Source organism: Sarcophilus harrisii, chromosome 1 (genome assembly GCF_902635505.1).
Source record: "Sarcophilus harrisii chromosome 1, mSarHar1.11, whole genome shotgun sequence".
NCBI classification, from domain to species: Eukaryota; Metazoa; Chordata; class Mammalia; order Dasyuromorphia; family Dasyuridae; genus Sarcophilus; species Sarcophilus harrisii.
In genome coordinates, this window is record NC_045426.1 from 125,956,069 (window position 1) to 125,977,597 (window position 21,529).

The 21,529-nt window shown below is 36.0% G+C and overlaps 1 protein-coding gene across 1 annotated transcript in view; it reads right to left on the reverse strand.

Annotated features, from left to right (window-relative positions):
- The window catches only part of PRLR (prolactin receptor), a 210,720-nt gene extending 191,181 nt beyond the window's left edge, over positions 1 to 19,539 (reverse strand). Inside the window, exon 1 of the mRNA XM_031964125.1 lies at positions 19,230 to 19,539. The gene's annotated coding sequence lies outside the window, so the exon portion shown is untranslated. The remainder of the gene's footprint in view (positions 1 to 19,229) is intronic.
- Positions 19,540 to 21,529: the final 1,990 nt, after the last annotated feature.

The following is a 21,529-nucleotide window of genomic DNA, read 5'->3' on the forward strand; positions in this document are numbered from 1 at the left end:
AAGGAAATGGCAAACTACTCCTGTATCACTGCCAAGAAAACCTCAAATGGAGTCAGGAAGAGTTAGACACAACTGAAATGACCAAACAACAACAAAAATTCTTTGCCTGGAAATGCTCTACAAACCAAAAATAGGAGGGTAAAAAATAGGGAAATAAGCTTACCTTCAAGAAGCTTACATTATGCTGGAGAGAGGTAAGGAAAGAAGATGACAAAAAGCACATAGAAGTAAATATAACATCTATACCAAATAATTTGAAGCATCAGATGTTCCTGAATATGCATTCAGTGCTCTATTCATTACCCCAATACTGCCTCTTAAATGTAAAAAGTAGTAAAGTGTGACCATGAAATTCATTAAGTTGTGAAGTTTTGTCATCCTACCTTCACAACATACCTCATAGATATCCCTTTCACCCCATATCTAAGCCACTGCTCTGGCAGAGATCTTCCCTCATCACCTCTTCCCTGGATTATTGCAATAATATTCTAATTGATCTTCCTGTCTCTCCTTATTCCAATTCATCTTCTGTACCTACCAAACTGACTTTGGAAAATGTAAGTTTGACTATAGCATCACCCTATGCAAGAAATCTAATGTGTACCAGAATCAAATACAAAGTCCTATTTTTGGCATAAAGCTTTTCAAATGTATCCCTAGCCTTGTATTCTCTTTATTCCTTTCTGGATATCCTAGAAATACTGATGAATGTGTTTTTCCTTTTACATTACACTCATCCCTATTCTCATGTCTTTGCACTGGATGTTCGCTATGTCTGGAATGCTTTCCTTCATGCTTATACTTTGATCCCTGACTTCTTTCAAGACTCAGTTCAAATATCACTTTCTTTGAAAAACCTTCCCAGTCTTTACCTCACCATGTTCTGTTCTCCTTTTAAAATTATCTTCTTTTTGTGCAGTGGATAGAGCACCAGTCTTGAAGTCAGGAGGACCTGAGTTCAACTCTGGTCTCAGACATTTACCACCTCCCAGCTGGGTGACTCTGGACAAATCACTTAACCCCGATTGCTTCAGCAAAAAACAAACAAACAAACAAATAAACAAAAAACCAAAGATTATCTTCTTTCTATTCTTCATCTATCATATTTGTGCCTTTTTATTTACATGAGGCTATCCCATCTCCACTGCCAGTATGTTCATTCCTTTAAAATGGGGATTATTTTTGAGTTTTTGTCTTCTTTGTATCTCAAACACTTAGCATAGTGTCTGGCACATAATACATGGATAATAAGTGTTGATCTGACAGACTCAGTCTATCTCGCTCTTTCTATATCCATTTATCTTTTAATCTTTCTCTCTGTGTCTCTGTGCTTGTCTGTCTCTCTCTTCCCTCCCTTCTTCATCCTCCTCTTTCCCTACCCTCTGTCTCTCTTCTCCTCTTGTTTCTCCCTCCCTGCTCTTTTCTTTTTGCATATATATATATATATATATATATATATATATATATATAGAGAGAGAGAGAGAGAGAGAGAGAGAGAGAGAGAGTCAGAATGTCAGCAAGGTGCTGTATATAGTCTTGAATTTGGAGTCTGAAAGACTGGCTTAAGATTCTGTCTAACACCTCCTAGTTCTACGACCTTGGCCAAACCATTTGAACTGTCCTTTTAACAATTCTCTAAGACTATTAAGTAATAGACTGCTATCTTCCTGGGAAAGAATATGTTCTCCAAAATAGGGAAAATAGAGAGCCTTCAGAGTTGGCAAATAATAAGTATAATCAGCCTCCAGTCATTTGTAGCAACTATGAGGAAGAGGGAGGCTTTTTTTCCTTCTTTCCTCTCTCCTCTCTCCTTATCTAGCTGGGTTCCTAAACTTGAATCCAGAGGGACCTGAGACTAGGAAGCAATTAATCAGGTGAGTACCTGTGGATGCATTAGACATTGAGATATTACTATCCTCTCTGCTCCCTGACTAGCTTATTAAGCCTTCTTATATTGGAATTTTGAGTAGTAGAAACAAATCACTGCTGCCATTCAGCTAGCTAATGTAGTCTGATGCTTTCCTAATAATGTGTCTTTCATTGTTCCTCCTGTGTGATGATCTCAAAGCACTTTAGAAACTTCATTGTTAAAGAGCCTCTTTTCATGTAATTCAGGTTCCAATAGAGCTTGATATTTTCCTTTAAACTCAGGAAGCTAACTCCTATCAACTCCCTGTAGGATCAGAGAGGCAGAATGGCTCTCTACTTCCCACATTTCCCTTTTTATCTTAGCAAATAGGTGCCCTCCCACTTTACCTTGTATTTATATATTGTTTTCACACACACACACACACACACACACACACACACACACACATGTACATAAGCATAAGTTGTCCATCTTAATGGAATGGATGTTTCTTGAAGGCAAGAACTATTCCTGTTTTTGTTGCTGTTTTTGTCTTTGCATTCCTGGCACCTAGCACTATGCTTGGCACGTAGTAAAGACTTCCTAAAAGTTTATTGATTAAAAATAGCATATAGTTAGCATTGTTTTCAGTTTTAAGATTTTTTAACATTTAAGTTTTAAGAAACTTTAAGTTTTTTCTCCTTTGTTTTTATTTTATTTTTTCCCCTGAGGCAATTGGGGTTAAGTAACTTGCCCAGGATCACACAGCTAGGAAGTATTAAGTGTCTGAGGCCAGATTTGAACTCAGGTCATCCTGACTTCAGGGCTAGTGCTCTATCCACTGCACCAATTAGCTGCCTCCTTATACTTTAAGTTTCTCAAAGCACTTTACTCATGTTAACTCATTTCACTGATATACTGAACATAGCCGGGAGGGAAGTAGATGAATATTGTTCTGTATTTTGCAAGACTCTATTTTGCTTTTTATTTTTAGTAGGAAAGAATCAAGCTGTTGAGATCATTATTTAATAAACATTTATTCTGAAGGACAAGAACCAGTGGGGCCCTCATCTTTGTGAGGTAAGCCCTATTTACCTCAGAAAGTTATTGAGAAAGAAGAGCTTCTCAAACGAAATAACTAAATTAAATCATCAGGTCATAAAGGTTGTTAGTGGCAGGAATATACTCAGCCAGGATATTGTCCCAAAGGCCTAATCTCCAAATATTTGCCCTCCTCTGAGAAGGTACTTATTAGCTATCCTGACTAGTCTTCTTGGGGCCTCAGTTTCAGTTTAATATAGACTGCATACATTCTGGGCTCATTCTTTACTGCTTTATTCTTTGAGTGGCTGCTGGCAATTCCTAACTGAAGATCATTTCAATCAGCTAATAACAAATAGTTTCCATAACTACTAAGGACCACCATAGACTTAGGATCAAAAAATAAAATTTTAGTCAGGAAAACAAGACTATTCTTTTGTTTCCCTCCTTTTCTACAGGATCAGGGTTCTGTCATCTGTTGGGAAATGTATAGATTCAATAGAGTGGCACATAGGGAGAAGCTGGGGATACCCTGGACAGAACAACTGGGATTAAAAAAACAAGGGTTCAAATCCCATCTCAGATACTTACTAGTTGTGTGATGCTGAGTTTCCACATCTGCAAAATGAGGATAATAATAGCACCTATCTCACAGTGTAGTTGTAAGAATCAAATGAGATAATATTAGTCAAACACTTTGCAAATTTAAGAGTGTTATATAAATATTAGCTATTATTTTCATTATTTTTATATCAAGCAGGGATTTAGTGCTAAGAGCTCAACAGATTCGAAGGTTGGGTTTCTCTATTCAAAACTCCATGCAGCCTCTCTGTGTTATTATTAATCTCTTTTGTCTCTCTGTCTCTGCCTCTGTCTCTTTTTCTCTTTCCCTTATCTAGCTAACTAGTTGCAGAGACAGTGTCAACCTGCATTAATAGAAGGACTCTCTTTATTTGGGAATTCCTATACTAATAAGATCACAATACATACACATACAGTTTTAAATAGTTTCCCGATGGCACCAAGAAGGTAAGGTTCTTACCCAGAATGAGAAAGCATGTCTCAGAGGCTACATTTGTCCCTGGCTCTTCCTGATCTCAGAACTTGATCTTCTTCCATTATACCATAATACTTCTCAGTAATATATATATTTACAATGAATAATAGCAATGATGCTATACTATCCCTATTATAGAGTTGGAGAAAAATACTTCCGAAGTACTATATGAATGTGAATGTTATTTACTTGAGGTTTAGAATGGCCCTAGTAGTGTTTGCTTAAATTTATTGCCCTTTTCCACAATAATATTTTTTTAGTATTCACCAAATGCCCAAGGCTTCATATACACAACTGAAGTACACACTGACCGTTGAAAATAAACAGAGTTTATAATTAAATTCCTTTTGATGCCTCCAAGCAGTTGCACTTGAGATTTCTTGATTGGACAAAGGGGCAGCTGTGGGTCATGGCAGATTTGAGTGGTTCTAACCCTGGTTTGGTTGTTGGACCCTTTAATCCACTGGAACTCTATACATGCTGTTGAATTCCTTCTCAACAAAAATAAAACTGATACTACAGTTCCATCTAGAAGTGATAAATGGTGCTGAATTTTGAGGGTACTTTGAAATCCATTATCTTATTTGCAGCAAGGAAAAGCACAGAAAACAGTAAAAGACACAAGGTTAAAAGAGTGATAATTAGCCTGTTTCAGTTCATATTTGGCCAGGGCCATTTTAGTGCTTTTCATTGTATTTATCTTGTTGCTCTTTATGATGATTACTAATGAAAACATATTTTACAGAGCACTTTATGGTTGCTAAGTACTTTTATGTACGTTATCTCATTTGATCCCCAAAGACCAGTAGTGGAAGGAAAAAAAATATGCTTGACTTGAAGCAAATTCATCATTAAGTGGTTTTGAGTCTTTAGGCAAGGGAAGAACTTGCCATTTATCCTGTTTAAGTAAACAAAACCACTGAAATTAGAATCAAATCCACCTGCTGAGTGACAATGACAAAAAAATTTTACTTCTCTGTATCTGTTTCCTCACTTGCGAATTCTTTTTCAGCTCAACTGTGGAGGGGAAAATGAGGCAGGTAACCTTATCCAGCCCTCCTTCACTTAAATCCAATTTACTTGCATGTCATAGCATCTTGTCCCTGATGTCAGGGTCTTCTTTGAGAATGAAGGACAACAACAACTCAGAACCTCCTGTTCTGAGATTCTGTCTCAAGGATCTTAAAAATATTTCTTCTCTGACCATTTGTACTACCCACAAACCTCTCTATTCCCTGGGTCATAATAAACACAAAATATTCTATACTGAACAGAATAAAGAATTCCCTTGCAAACTCAAATTTCCATGAAATTCAAAAATATAAAGGGCCTACTGATCTAATTTGAAGACAAACCAAAGCTGGAAAAGACAGTAAATATCTTAGCTGACAGTATCAGAGCTTAAAACAACCACAAAAGGCTAGGAGCCTGAATCAAATCTATTAAGATGAAATTAGCTAGGGCTATAGATAAAGAAAGACCATGTACCTGAGTGGATAGAGAGTCAATCTTGGAGTCAGGGAGACCTGAATTCAAGATCTATTTCTGACACATACTTGCAGGCTGATCTTAGACAAGACAGCAGACACGGTCTCAAGACCCCAAGCACCTCTCTGAGACTTTAAGCCAGTGGTTCTCAAACTTTTGTTTTCAGTATCTTTATCCTATTAAAAATTATTGAGGATCTCTCCAAAGCATTTTTGTTTATCTGGATTATATTTATAGACATTTACCATATTGGAAATAAAAACTAATTTTGAATTTGTAGACCCTCTAAAAGGGTTTCAGAGATCCCCAGGATTCTCTAGACCATACTTTGAGAATCACTGCTTTTAAGCTGTAGAGCCACAGGTAATTTGTATTAATGGGGGGAGGCTTTGCTCATTAGGAGCTCCTGTACAAATGAAATCACAGCTTTAGAACAAATACATAAGTATATACATATAGTATATTTGAACACACACACATTTATCTGCAACACATCTATATGCAAACATATCTATCATACATGTATATACACTCACATTTATACATCTATCTATATACACATACCTATATCATAATAATATAGAGATATTCATATCTTCAACACTATGTATACATACAAGTATGTATATGTACACATATACATGCATCTATAATAATGTATATATCTACACTAAGGTATATATATGCATACATTTATGGCATGTGTGTATATATATATATATAATGCACATATATCTAATTATACAATATATAACACATGCATATCCATATATACACGCATGAATGGTATATGTATAAATGTGGATCTTTTATTTTAAATATATATGCATATACATATGTCTAGAACACATTTATATGTACTCATACAATATATGCATATGTATATGTACATACATCTCTATACACACATATATAATTACTAAATAATCTGTAGTATATATATATGAACACATATACTGGTATATATATATATATATATATATATATATACATAAACAGTAATGCACACATATCTGTATTACATACAGAAAGGTATAGGACATGTATATATAACCACATGCATCAATAGAACATGTTTACATATAAACATACTCATATCTATAGAACATGTATATATATGCAATACACACTCTACAGAAAATGTATATATATATATATATATATATATATATAAAAGCAATTCTCATGCATACATAGTATATGTGTGCATATGCATACACGACAATGTATATGTGGATAGATCATGTCTGAAATGAATATATATGTACCTCTGTATATAATTATACATATATATATTTAGGTTTTAAAAGCCCTTTATAATTATAAGGTGTGGGAAAGAACCTGATTTGGAAGTAGTTCATTTGGAAAGAATTTGAAAAGAATATAAGTTCAATATAAATCTCCATGCATTGGTCTGGCTGAAGAAAAGCTGCTGCAATTTTAGTCTGCATGAGTAGAACAATAGTATATAGAATGAGAAAAGTTCAGTATTCAGAGCAAAAGTAAGTGTTGTGATAGTAAGAGGTTTAGCCTTTCAGTGCACAGACCTGAGTTCTAATACTGGTTCTTCTACTTCATGGTCATATGACCTGTGGCAAAGTGTTTAAGCTCCTGGAATTTCAATTTCCTCCATGTAAACCAGGAGACAAAAAAGACTCCCATTTATGTAATGATTTTTTTTACACCAAATTTGTGAAGCAGGCAATTCAAGTCTCATCTGCATGCTATAGATGATCACGCAAAAAGGTTTTTTGTAAATTGTGCATAGTGAACTCTGGCTCTGTTCCTCACTGCCTCCCATCATTTAAAAGCTAGCCATGCTATGCACAGATTGTTCTCAAGAGGAAAATCACAGATTATTTAAACATCACTTTAAAAAGGCTTGATTTTTTATTAATAAGATGATGCTAATTAAGCAGTTTTGAGGCCTTATCCAACAATTGGCAAAAATAACTAAAAATAGCAAAATTAATTGGTGGTAGGACTATGGAGAAATAGATACATTCACTCATTACTGGTGAATTATGAACTGGAAGAATTTCTTGGAGAATAATCTACTAGATATAAAGATATTACAGAAGATATAAAAGCAGAGGTAGTAAATGGAATGCTGGGCTTGGAGTCAGGAAGGCTTGAAATTCAAATCTCCTCTCAGACACTACTTGTATGAGCTTAGAAAAGTCATTTAATATCTCTTTGCCTCTGTTTTCCTATCTGTAAAATGGGGTAATAATAAAGCACTCACTTCACAGAGTTGTTATGAGGATTAGCTAAGACAATATTTGTAAAAAAAGAAAAAAGAAAGTGCTTAGTACAGTGTCTGGCACATAGAATTGTATAATCATATAAATACCCATTCCTTTCCTTTCCTACTGAAACAATCATTTCATGTAATCCAATAATTATACTGCCAGTAATAACTTAAAATTATATCAAGAAGAGAAATGCTTCTGTTCAAAGATTTTCATAACAGCATTATATGTAATTGGAGCAAAAACCCATAAGTCATCTAAAATATTGATAGGGAAATGGTTAGATAAATTATGATCTTTTAGGCACTGGAATATAAAAATACAACTCAGAACAACACATTTGACAAATGCAAAGAAATTTGGAAACATCTATAAGAAATAACACAAATAACATAAACCGGTAAAACAGTGAACACCTTGTCAAGAGAAGTTTTAAGTAAAGATTGATGGCTAGTGCCAGATTTGGGGATTTTGCCTTGATTGGCAGCTTGGATTGTAGATGACTTCCAAGTTTGAAATTTTAGGAAATAGAAAAACGTGAGCATGAGTTACACTCAATTATTACAGATAACAAAGAGGAGCCATAATTGAATAATCCCAAAACAGCACATTTGATTTTGGCGTAAAAACTCAAACTTTTTGTGAGGTAGTTTGAAATATTTGTAACATTAAAGGTGCAGGATTACCTCCTTGGTTTGAAGCTACATGCTAAAGAGAGGATACTAGGTGACATGGACCCTCCTTGGATTTCCTTGAGTTTTAAATTACTGAAATGTCTCAAAGATTTCCTTCCTGGAGGTGCACACATTAGAGGGAGAGATGGTGTAATATAGTGGAAAAAATACTGGATTTAGTATCAGAAAGCTGGATTTTAATCTTAACTCTGTTAGTGTGATTTCCTGAATTTCATTTCCACATCTGCAAAATGAAAAGTTTGGAGTCATTCCCCAGTTGATAAGTGATCAAATTAACAAGCAGTTTTCAGAAGAATAATGCTGTCTATCAAATGAAAAACGCTCTAAATCATTATTGATTTAGAAAACGTGAACATTAAAATAACTCTTTGTATCACCTTATACCTATTGATTGGTTAATATGAAGAAAATGACAAATGCTGGAGAGGATGTAGAAAAATTGGGACATGAATGCATTGTTGATGGGGTGATAAATTGATCCGACCATTCTGGAAACAATTTGGAACTGTGCCCAAAGGACTTAAGAATCTGTATAACCTTTGAACCAACAATACTACTACTAGGTCTATATCACAAAGAGATCAAAGAAGAAAGGAAAATCTTATATGTATAAAATATTTATATCAGCTCTTTTTGTGGTGACAAAGATTTGGAACTTAAAGAGAAGCTGACCAAGTTTGGGGTATATGATTGTGATAAAATATTATTGTTAGATAATGAAGGATGAACAGAATGATTTAAAAAAAACTTAGGAAGACATATATGTACTCATGTATAATATAGTATGCAGAACCAGGAGAATATTGTACATAGTTATCAGCAATATTATACAATGATCAACTGTGAATGATGTAGCTATTCTCAGCCATACAATAATCTGAGATGATTCAAAAGTATTTATGATGAAAAATGCTATCTACCTCCAAAGAAAAAAGCTGATAAGAGTTTGAATGCAGATTAAAGCATACTTTTAAAAACTTTATTTTTCTTGGGGTTTAGTTTTTCATTTTTATTTATTTATTTATTTTGGTCTGTTCTCTTTTGCAACATGGCTAACATGGAAATGCGTTTTTCTAGATAGTACGTGTATAATATATATCAAAGTGTTTGCCTTTTCAAGGAGGGGAAAGGGAGAAAAGGAAGAAATATGATTTGAACCAACTACACCCAGTGAAAGAACTCTGGGAGATGACTATGAACCACTACATAGAATCCCTAATCCCTATATTTTTGCCCACCTGCATATTTTATTTCCTTCACAGGCTAATTGTACAATATTTCAAAGTCCGATTCTTTTTTGTACAGCAAAATAACTGTTTGGATATATATATATAGTATTTAACATATACTTGAAAATATTTAAATTTAACATGTATTGGTCTACCTGCCTTCTGGGGGAAGGGGTGGGGGGAAGGACAGTAAAAGTTGGAACAAAAGATTTTGCAATTGTCAATGCTGAAAAATTACCCATGCATATATCTTGTAAATAAAAGGCTATAATAATAAAAAAGTCAAAAAAGGAAGGAATATGATGCTCAAAAATTATTTCAAAAAACAACCTAATGTTAAAAATTATTTCCTACACGTTATGGAGGGGAAAATTTTTAAAAATTTCTTTTAAAAAATGAAAGGGATGAATAAGGCGATCCCTAAAGTTCCTTTCAGCTTTAAATCCTAGATTAGTAATGTAAATTCAGGATTCAATCAGTCAGTGAACAAGCATTTATTAAGTACTTAGTATGTGCCAGGCACTATGCCAAGTGTCTGGGATAGAAAAGTGTAAAACAACCTTACCTCAAAGAATGAACATTTTAATAATATTATGATGACATTCCAACCTATTATTCATCTACTGAGTTGAGTAATACATAAATCTACCTTGGGAAGGGAAGGTTAGATAGAAATGAAATTTGGTAATCTAGTAAGTGAATAATTTACATCTGCACAATCTAGAATTCATAACACTTCACTTCCTTTAAGGCTTATTATCCCATTAGAGTTACTTTAAAAAAATCTATTAGGGCAACTGGGTGGCAGTGAATAGAATATTATTAGCCTTGGACTCAAGTTTGAATCTTGCCTCATCCAGTTCTAAGTGGGTGATTCTAGGTAAATAACTTAACTTCTCTCAGTCTTAGTTTTCTTATCTGTAAAATGGGGATGATAATAACTTACTTCACAATACTGTTGTAAAGATCAAATGAGATAATATATATATAAACCCCTTTGCAAATTCTAAAGCTCTTTATTAATGCTATTTTTATTATTGTTGTTGTAATATAATTATTATCACCATGCCCTGATTTATTTTTAGACATGAGTTATGGACAATGAGTTTATTGAAACAGTTCTGCTACATCTGTACCTGTAACATATGGATTCTGGATCAACAGATCTCTTTTGATTCCCTATTAACCATGAATTATATTCAGAAATTGAATATGAGAAATTCTGTAACTGCCTTTCTTATTTCCAAATTGCTTTTAGTTATATACAAGTTTATTTTAAAATACCAGAGTTCTGATAATGCCCCATGTTTGTGAAGTTTGAAATATTACCATTCTGAGAAATTCATGAAAAGAAATCATATAAGAATCCAATGTAAAGGGTTGTTGTAAAGTTCATTGTAAAGAACTTCAACAGTTTATTTACAAAACATTTTCTTTCAACAACTCTGTCTAAATATAATTCAAAGCCTATGGGAAACAGAAAGTTTAGTAATAATAACATTTCAAAGGCAATCCTTCCTTGGTCCAAGGCAACCTTGTAGCTTGGCCTTTGGGTTCAAGAGCTAAGACTTTCAGCTGCAACAGTAGAGAACCTGCCTTCAGCCCAGAGAATCACAACTGAATTCCAAATTCAGATTTAATAAAAATAATAAATATTGAATAAACATTTAGATTTAATAAAAGTCTCTGCTCTTATGGAACTGAACAGTTTAATACAAGAATAAGACAAATAATAACAATGCAGATAAATTCTAAACATTACATGATAAGTGCAATCCTATGAACTGAGGTCCTTTTTGTTATCAACAAAAAGAACACCTTCCTGGAGGAGGCAGTATTTGTAAATTGGGTAGGAACAGAACTGTAAATATGGTGGTACAGGAGAGGCTTTTCTCCAGGGGCCATTGAATTTAAAGGGATCTTTTAAAGTCATTTGAATGCTTTATTTCCCCCTCTGACCTGCACCTACAAGAGTTTATGGAAAGTGATGATATAAGGAGGTAAGACCATCATTTAACACTGAATTGACCCTTTATAGGACACCACTGCCTTTCACCAAAGTCTATGGAAGTTACAGTCAGACAGCTCTTCTTCCCTCGAAGGTTTGCCATTATTCCAACAAACTGAGTATTTCCCACCCACAGCTTGAAGAGGAATGGGAATGATGGGAAATCTGAATTTTTAAGCTGAGAAGTGGAAAGGAAACATGGAGTTACCCATTCTGGACTAAGTGTTGGATTTGAGTAGAATTTAGACTGATCTGAGTGCTTCACTAGCACTAGAATCTTTAGTCGAGGTCAGGACCAAGCATTAGAATCTTTAGTCTAGGCCAGGACCAAGGGACTTTCAGAATACTGACTCCTCAGCGCCAAATCACCATGAGGTGGGACAAAAATTCCAATTTGTATCAAAGGTTCTATCAACCATTAATTCTCTCTCTCTCTTTTTTTTTATTTAATAGCCTTTTATTTACAGGATATATGCATGGGTAACTTTACAGCATTAACAATTGCCAAACCGCTTGTTCCAATTTTTCACCTCTTACCCCCCCACCCCCTCTCCCAGATGGCAGGATGACCAGTAGATGTTAAGTACATTAAAATATAAATTAGATACACAATAAGTATACATAACCAAAACGTTATTTTGCTGTACAAAAAGAATCAGACTCTGAAATATTGTACAATTAGCTTGTGAAGGAAATCAAAAATGCAGGTGGGCATAAATATAGGGATTGGGAATTCAATGTAATGGTTTTTAGTCATCTCCCAGAGTTCTTTCTCTGGGCGTAGTTGGTTCAGTTCATTACTGCTCCATTGGAAATGATTTGGTTGATCTCGTTGCTGAGGATGGCCAGGTCCCTCAGAACTGGTCATCATATAGTATTGTTGTTGAAGTATATAATGATCTCCTGGTCCTGCTCATTTCACTCAGCATCAGTTCATGTAAGTCTCTCCAGGCCTTTCTGAAATCATCCTGTTGGTCATTTCTTACAGAACAGTAATATTCCATAATATTCATATACCACAATTTATTCAGCCATTCTCCAACTGATGGACATCCATTCAGTTTCCAGTTTCTAGCCACTACAAAAAGGGCTGCCACAAACATTTGTGCACATACAGGTCCCTTTCCCTTCTTTATAATCTCTTTGGGATATAATCCCAATAGTAACAATGCTGGATCAAAGGTTATGCACAGTTTGATAACTTTTTGAGCATAGTTCCAAACTACTCTCCAGAATGTCAACCATTAATTCTCATGCAGCCCACCTTAAGAAAATCTGGGCTCTGTCCTCAATACTTGGGATTCTCTGAAAATTAGGAAGAGGAGAAAGGTATCTAGGGTTATGTCTGCCCAGGGAAGACAAAAGAAGAAGAGGGTTCTTGCCTTTTCCTACCCAGTGCTTTGGTCTGATCTCAATAGCACAAAAATGAAATGGGTGACTGAGGTTACAAATTATGTGGTAATGGTGGTGATAGAAAGGAGGAGTAAGTGGGTAGAAAATAGTGCTGGACTTTCCACTATCTCCATGCCCAGCACCCTAGAACCTCTGGATTTGCCATTCATGGGCTCACTAGAAAGTACTAAGTCAACCTCAAGTGGGAGGTCCCTGTTTCCCCTTACTACTGACATGAATATGAAAATATGTATCTGTTTTTACTCCCCCCCTTTCAACTACCTTCCACTCACAAAAAGTACCTTTCTTTCCTATTTATTGTTCCTATCCTAATTGCAAAAGTTCTTAGTAATCACAGCCCTTGCACTGAATAAGAATATAACAAAATGAGAGAAAAAGACATTTTAGGCAAAGGAAATCAAGTGAGCAAAAAATTGAGTAGGACACCCCAGGACAAATATAGGGGAACCCAGAATTTGCAAGTAAGATAGTTATCAATCCATATAATAAGTGGCAATTATGTTTAAAGCACTGAAAATATAAAGCTAAATGCAAAATCAGTCCCTTCCTTTAAGGCATTTGCATTATGGTAGGAATAGAACATATAAATAGATAAATTAGTACCAGACAGACTGAGAAAGGAGAGTGCTGTCAATTTGGAAAGTTTACACACAAAGAGAATTTTCAGCTGAGCCTTGTAGAAGGCTAAAGATTTTCTGTGGTAAAAGTAAGAAGATATTGCCCACCAATTTGGGGACTAGAATGAGCAAAGATATGAAAGTAAAAGATAGAATGGTGAGTTTCCTCAGCTAAGTGCAGTTTAGTAGTGCAGTTTAGCTAGAATGTAGAGTTTATGAAAGGAAATAAGTATGTGCTAAGTCTGGAAAGATCAATCCAAGTCAAGATTGTGGATGGATAGTCTTAAATGCTAAGGCAGGGAATTTATATTTTATTTTAAGGACAATAGGAAAACCAACTTAGAAGTTTTTTATTAATAGAGCAGTATTGTTAACCTTTTATCAGAAATATTAAGGTGATATCTTGTAGATTAGAAAAAGGAGAGATTGGAAAACTAGACTACAGAAAAACTATAGTCTTGGTGAGAGGTGATGAACAGAATTATGGGAACATTTTCAGAAATGAAAAGGAGACAGTAAGAGAGGGGTATGGGGAAAAAATCAGTAAGATTTGACAACTAATTGTCAAAGTAGTGATCACCTATCACTTGATAGGTGAAGGAGAAGGAAAAGTAGAGGTGACAAACCTGGGTGACAAGTAAAATGGTAGCATCTCAAAAATACAAGTTTGAAGGAGGGGCAGGTTTAGGGCATGACAATGAGTTTTATTTTTATTGTGATTTAGAGATGTTTATATGAAATACAAGGGAAATATTAAGTGGGTATTTGGTAATATGAGTTCAGGAGAAATGCTATTATTTGTTATGTAGCCTGAGGAGTCATTTGCATAAAATTATAATTGAGGGGCAGCTAGGTGGCACAATGGATAGAGCACCAGCCCCAAAGTCAGGAGGACCTGAGTTCAAATCTGGTCTCAGACACTTAATACTAGCTGTGTGACCCTGGGCAAATCAGTTAATCCCAATTGCCTCAGCAAAAAAAAAAAAATTGAATTTCTGGATACTGTCAGTAATAGAGAAGTTGTAGAGATGAGAATATCTAGGACAGAGCCTTGATGGGCACCATGGTTAGGAATGGGAGATGATGATGACTGAGCAAAAGAGTTTGAGAAGGGGTGACCAGACAGGTAGGTGAATAAATAGGAGAATCAGCACCCTAAAAACTAAAACCCAAGAGAAGGGATTACTTGAGAAGTGAAGGATGTTTATGCTGTCAAAAACTGCAAAGGTCAGGGGATGAGTCCCATAGTATAGTGGAAGACTGGAGATCTACTAAACTGTTTCCTTGTTGTCAAACTGAGATGTGTTAAAGACCTTAGCTTTAAAAGACCAAGTTCTCTCCTTGCATCCAATCATCCTGATTTTTATCTGGCCACTGGACCCAGATCATTCTGGAGGAGAAAGTGAGGCTGGTAATCTTGCACAGCCCTCTTCCACTCAAATCTAGTTCATTTGTATTTCTTGGCAACACCTCCCTGATGTCATGATTGTCTTCAAGAAGGAAGGACAAACAATAACAATCCTTGCTTATGGACATTACGTAACATTTCTCTCTGTTTCCACTTCTGTAAAGTAGGGGAGTGATAATATATTTTCTTTATTGTTAGGAAATTATGTTGTAAACATTAGAGTACTGCATAAATATCAGCTAGTACTATTATTAATAATATTAATGATATTTATGAAGCAATTTTTTGAAGGGGACAGTGTAAGCCCACTGTTGTAGGGAACTACCAGTGAAGAGACATCCTCTATAACACAGACTGATATTTGCTCTGCAACCCTAGAAACTTTAGAGCATTGTTTAAAGGCACCAGGAAGGTAAATTACTTACCCATGGTAAGTCATATGTGTCAGAGGCAGAACAAGACCCCAAATCTTTCTGACTTTAAAACCACCTTGTTATGTACCACACCTTCTGGATAGATTTGGACAGTATTTTTCATAAATTTTAGTGATGAATTTTTTTTGGGAGAATTTAAAAGAATAGTGGTGGAGGTCCCAGAGCCACAAGGAATAAGGGAGAATTCAGTACTGGACTCTATCCCCAAGATGAAATTTGATCAAGATATAGATAAATTTTTTGTGGTAGCCTTTGGAGGGTTACAGATTAGGTCTTTGAGATGGGACCCTCTTCTCTAATCCTAGTTTCCTGAGCTGGCATCCTAGGTTTTAGGCATAAGATGATATGATAGCAAATATGATGAGAAGTCATAGCATTGGTGACAACTGAGGTTCATTTTAACTTCGGGTAACCACAAATTCCCATTTCATGGCAAAGGAGACATGGTACAACTGAAGCAGCATCAGCTTCAACATTTTCCACATCCCTGTCTGTCTGGCCACCTACCTGCTCAGGATTAATAATGTTTTATGCTAAGGAAATTGTTCAGAATGCTAATATCATTCATTCATAAATGAAATTAGCATCCTGAACATATACATACATATATATGTATGAATGTATATGTGTACATATTTGTAAAATGATCATTTTTTGATACTTCTTTCTAGAACACAGTAGTGGTATTACTACTTGCAGAGTAGGGACTTGCCCAGAGATTACCTGCAGATAGCTTATGGAGATCCAAAGGGACATTGTTATCTGTGTAAACTCTCCCTTAGCAGTTAGAGTTTGGCTTCCATTCTGGCACTGGTTAAAGTGAACAAGAATGTTATTCTGCTGTTTTTTTGTTTGGATCCCATTTGGGGTTTTCTTGGCAAAGAATCTGGAGTGGTTTTGCTATTTCTTTCTTCAACTCATTTTACAGACGAGGAAACTGAAGCAAGAAAGGTTAATTGACTTGTTCAGGGTTACATATCTAGAAGTGTTTGAGGCTACATTTGAATCCACGCCTTCCTGACTCGGGTTTAGCATTCGATTCATGGAGCTGACTAGCTGTCTACTAAACTATTCATTTTCTCTTCTTTCTGTCTTGTTTTCTTTAGACTTTGCTTATGCTGTAAATATGATAGTCTAGTTTTCTGGCAGCTCTTTTGGTCCTCCTAGTTACCTTGGTGATTTTCTGGCTTTCTTGCCTAGAATGGACTTCTCCCCAGCAACTCCTCTTGTTGAAATGCATCCCTTCCTTCAGGGCACACTACTTGGGTCCTATCTCCCCTTGGAAACCTTTCAGCTGGAAGAGATTTTCTTCTTCCCCAGCCTTTTCATGATACTTCTTTTTGGCTGTTTGCCTTTATAGGTCATGGGTCTGAAAATGGTACAAGAAACCATCTAATATAATTCACTTATTTTACAAATATGGAAACTGCATCCCAGGAGGTTAAATAACTTGATAAAGATCATGCAAGTAGTAAGTGGCAAGAAAAGATTTGAACCTAAGCTGTTGAAATCCAGAGACACTCTCTTTCCATTGTATCATGTTGCTTCTTTATTTAATAATAATAATAATGATAACAATAAAATTTGTATAACATTTACTATGTCCCATGCATTTTATAATTATTATTTCATTTGATCCTCACAACAAACTTAGGTGTATGACAATTATACCCATATTTTATCTCTCCTTATTAGAACTGGAGTTTGTTTTCATCTTTGCATTCCCAGTGCTTAACACAGGATACATGCCTAAGAACAGAGTAAAGATGTGTTTATTGAATTAAATTAAAGAAAAATTCCAGGGTATGGCGGAAAGAGCACTAGTCTGGGAGGTCAAGAGGACTTCAATCAAGATGGGGCTCTGCAGCAACTCACATACTCTTTTGATAAGGTTCAGTTTTATCATCTGTAAAATGGGAAGGTCAGACTGTTTCAGCTCTAGATTCTTTGATCCTATCAATTACCTTAAGAAGTTATAAAAAAAAAATCATAGCCGAGCTTAGCTATGTCAGAGGCAGAGTGATTTAAGGATAGAAAGAGCTGGCTTCCAAGTCAGAAAGACCCAGAAAGACATCTCTCACATAAATAGGCTATAACAAGCTCTCTAAATGGGAAAATGTATGCTGACTTGCTTTGGTAAAAGGAATTTCTCAATAGGGTTAGGTAGCAAAGGCAGAAAATCTTGCTCATTTCTCTGTCTGTCTGTGTCTGTTTGTCTGTCTTTCTCTGTCTCTCTACCCTCTCCCTCTCCTTCTGTTGCCTTGAATAGCCAACAGAGCAACAATCTGACCAATAAAATGAAGTCACCTGTGGAACGGCCAGAGAAATGTACCTAATATAGGACTTAGAAGACTGAAGTTTTGGACTTCTTCATCTTCACTCCTTTCACCCCACAAAGAATCATATCATTTAAAATTTGGAAATGCCACTGGAAATCATGTGGTCCAACTCTCTCATTTTACAGAGAAGGAAACTGAGACCGGGGAAAGTAAAACAACTTGTCCGAAGTTATACAACTTATGAAGTAGCAACACTAACACTAGAATGAATTCCCAGGGAGAACTGCAGTGAGAATGAGAGCAGGGCTCTCTGCCAGACAGCCAGATGAATGGAGATGAATGAATCCATCTGGACTCACCTCATGTAGTTTTTCTATGACTATTGTTTTGCTACACACTTTCAGACCCTGGCGTAGAAAACCCTAAGTTGAGACTTTTTTAGTCAATGCAGACTGCTTCCCCTGGATACAGGTAGAGGTCAGTAAAAGGATGTTTTTCTTAAGGAAAGAGTTCCTATTCCTCCAATCCTTCTTCTCCTATTGCTGCTACTTCTCTCTGGGTCTCTAGATAAGTGAGTTTGTTTTCCTTTTCTCTCCTCCCTTTTCCTTTGCCTCTTCCCTGTTCCCTCACAACACACTATCCCACCTTTTGGTTCTTTGCCAGAATTAGCATTTGCAAGATAATCAGTACTCCACAGCCTGCCACCCTCACCCTTAACACATACACATACACACACATCATCTTTTTCAAGTCGCAATACATAGATATATAAACCCAGGTAACTATTTTTTTTTTTGTAATTAAACAAACTAATGAGACTTCCTAGAGGTAGGTACTCTGTACTCACTGCCTGCCCCAGGATGCGTGGGAATGTAGTGCTCCAGGAAGTCAGTCTGTCACTGCCAATAAGCCTTATACTAACTATTAAACCCTTTCTCTTCCCCCTCATCCTTTTCATTTGGACAGAAATCATTCACATCCTGAAAAGCTCACAATCGCAACATAAATTCCTTCTTTGGGTGGCATATGAAAATACCTTTTAAAAGGCTAATGCATCTGTGTGCAGTTGTAAAGCATATGTCTGAGTGTATCTGAGGAAGAACCAAACCCTCTCAGTTACAGGTTATTTTTAGTGCCTTAGCATAAGGGATGATTTCCAACCTGTGGTCAGAGCCCTTGTTTTCCCACATACTCTTTGGAGAACTAATTGCATCAAGCATGCATCTGATAGAATCTTGATCCTTTTTGGCTTTCCTTTTTTTTTTTTTTTTTTTTTTTTTTTTTTTTTTTTTTAATTCAATAGCCCTTGACCCTTTAGCATCTTCCAGTCCTTTCACCACCCTACATACACATGCAGATGGGAAGATCTATATAGCCTAATATATAACCTGACACATTCTAGCAGCACCAAGTCAGGTCAATACAGCTTTCCAAACAGGTTTAGACACACAGTACTCACTTGTGCCAGAGAACCAAGTCGGTCAGGAGACATATCAATCCAGAGACACTTCCTGAAAAAGGACGTGAAAATCCATTGTGGGTAAAAGCTGTTTCATGAATAATTGGTAAATCTTGAGAGAAGATGTAAAAGAGAGAGAGAGAGAGAGAGAGAGAGAGAGAGAGAGAGAGAGAGAGAGAGAAATATCTATGGACTACAGTGCTGACTACACTGTATCCAGCCTGACAGCTCTGTGAGAAATACTACTCTTATGCACTTGTTCACTCTTTCTCCATTAGAGGAGGAGTCAGTGTTGCAACATTTATGTTCCTTGCTTGAGGCGAAACACTGATTTTCTTTAGCATGCAAAATGTCCAGAGCTTGCCAGATTTACAAGGTTACGAGGTAGTTAGGAGAGGAGGAATGCAGCAGAAACAGAAGAAATAACTGATTCTCTTCAAATCAGCTTTGTCTTAATACCACAGATTGTCCCCTTGTTTATAATGTGAAAACACACACACACACACACACACACACACACACACACGAGCGCATGCATAATACACACACACCACACACACCCACACCACAAACACGTGGGCACACACCCACACATATACACACACACACACACACACACACACACACACACAATCCTCAAACGTTTCTTAATAAACCTAATAAGATCTAAGAGGCAATTTCTTTGGACAGCCAAGACTAGGAGCGGCAGGGTGTCAAATTGCCTTCTTTCTTTCAAAGTGATTCATGGGTTGCTATGAATGTCCCTGACTGAGGAATAACGGGGAGTCAGCTCTCCTGGAACTCTAATGAAATGGTGTTGGAGTAAAGTTTGATTAAAAAAAAAACAATAAAAAGACAAGAGCTCAAAGAGCTTCTTCCATTTCTCCCTAGGTACCAAGGCTCATGAAAAGCTCTCAGAGTGGAGGGTTTGCTCTGTGCATAACAGGAACAACGTCTAGAAGAGATCGCAATAACAAATGTTCTATTTTAGTGTAAAGATGCTCTTGGTTTTTCCAAAGATCTGAAATGAGGATTTTCAAAAAGAGCTTCATGATTTGGCTTATTATTTTTTAAACATAAGAATAAGGACCACACAAAAGAGGGAGTTGCCGGAGACAAATGTTACTCTTTCTGTATTGATGCTATTTATTTCATATTGCATCTGATTGTTACATACTAGAAAAACCTACCCCAAAATTATTTTAAATAAAGGATATTGGTTCTGAAGAAAATTATCGGAGTACCAGGCTTTGCCATTTTGAGTCAACTGTCTCCCGGGAAATGGCTAGCAAGTTGCCCTGTCAGAGGCCACTTACTGTTACAGGGAGTTAATGAAAAATCCCATGATGCTGTAGAGATGGGAGAATCTTCTAGTCAGAAACTCAGAGCATAACTGAGGCATAACTTGCTTATTTTAATGTCCAATCTCTTTATCTAGACTAAATATGGTTCAACTGGCCAGTGTCTCCAGCCTGTCAGAAACCTCTGGTGGAAAGATCCATGATTGAAATATTTGTATGATCTTGAGAATATGTCCCTACTTTAGGTTAATTTTTTATTCTAAATTTTCAAAGATTTTGATAGAGAGACCTGAGCTCTGTCTGGGCTTACCAAGTTGGAAGAGCACTGGATAAAATTCAGAAATGGACTAATATCTGGCCTAGTTAAGTTTGCAAAGATTTCTTACCATGTTGGCTACAAGATGATGAAAGATTTTGTCCTTAGTGGTGACTGAAAATCATATGCCAAGTCATAGAGGCATTGAAACCTTCACTGAGAAATGATCTTTGTCATAGACAAAGATAGAGCTTTTTATAGAATTTTTAGGAAAGTACAAAGAACTTTCCTGTATTTGGGGGAAGATACAAAGTTTAGGTAAGATGTAGTACCATCTTTCAGTTTATAGTACAACAGGGGAATGTGATACATACATAAATTTTAATTATATTTTTCAATCTAATCTGTGCTTGGTGAACAAACATTTTCTATAACTTATGGGAGAGGAAAGGAACAAGCATTTATTAAGCATCTTTTATGTTCCAGGCACTGTGCTGTTTTACAAATACTTTTTCATTTAGCTCTTCACACAATTCTGGGGCAAATGCTATTATGATTTTCATATTTACAGCTTAAGAAAATATGGCATACAGGAGTTAAGTGACTTTCTTAGAGTCATACAACTGATAAGTATTAGAGGCTGGATTTGAATTCAGATCTTTGTAACTCTAGTGATCTATCTACTGTGTTACTTAGGTGATTTGAGACCTATGGTTTTCAGTGTTTTGTCTTGGGCACTGAGA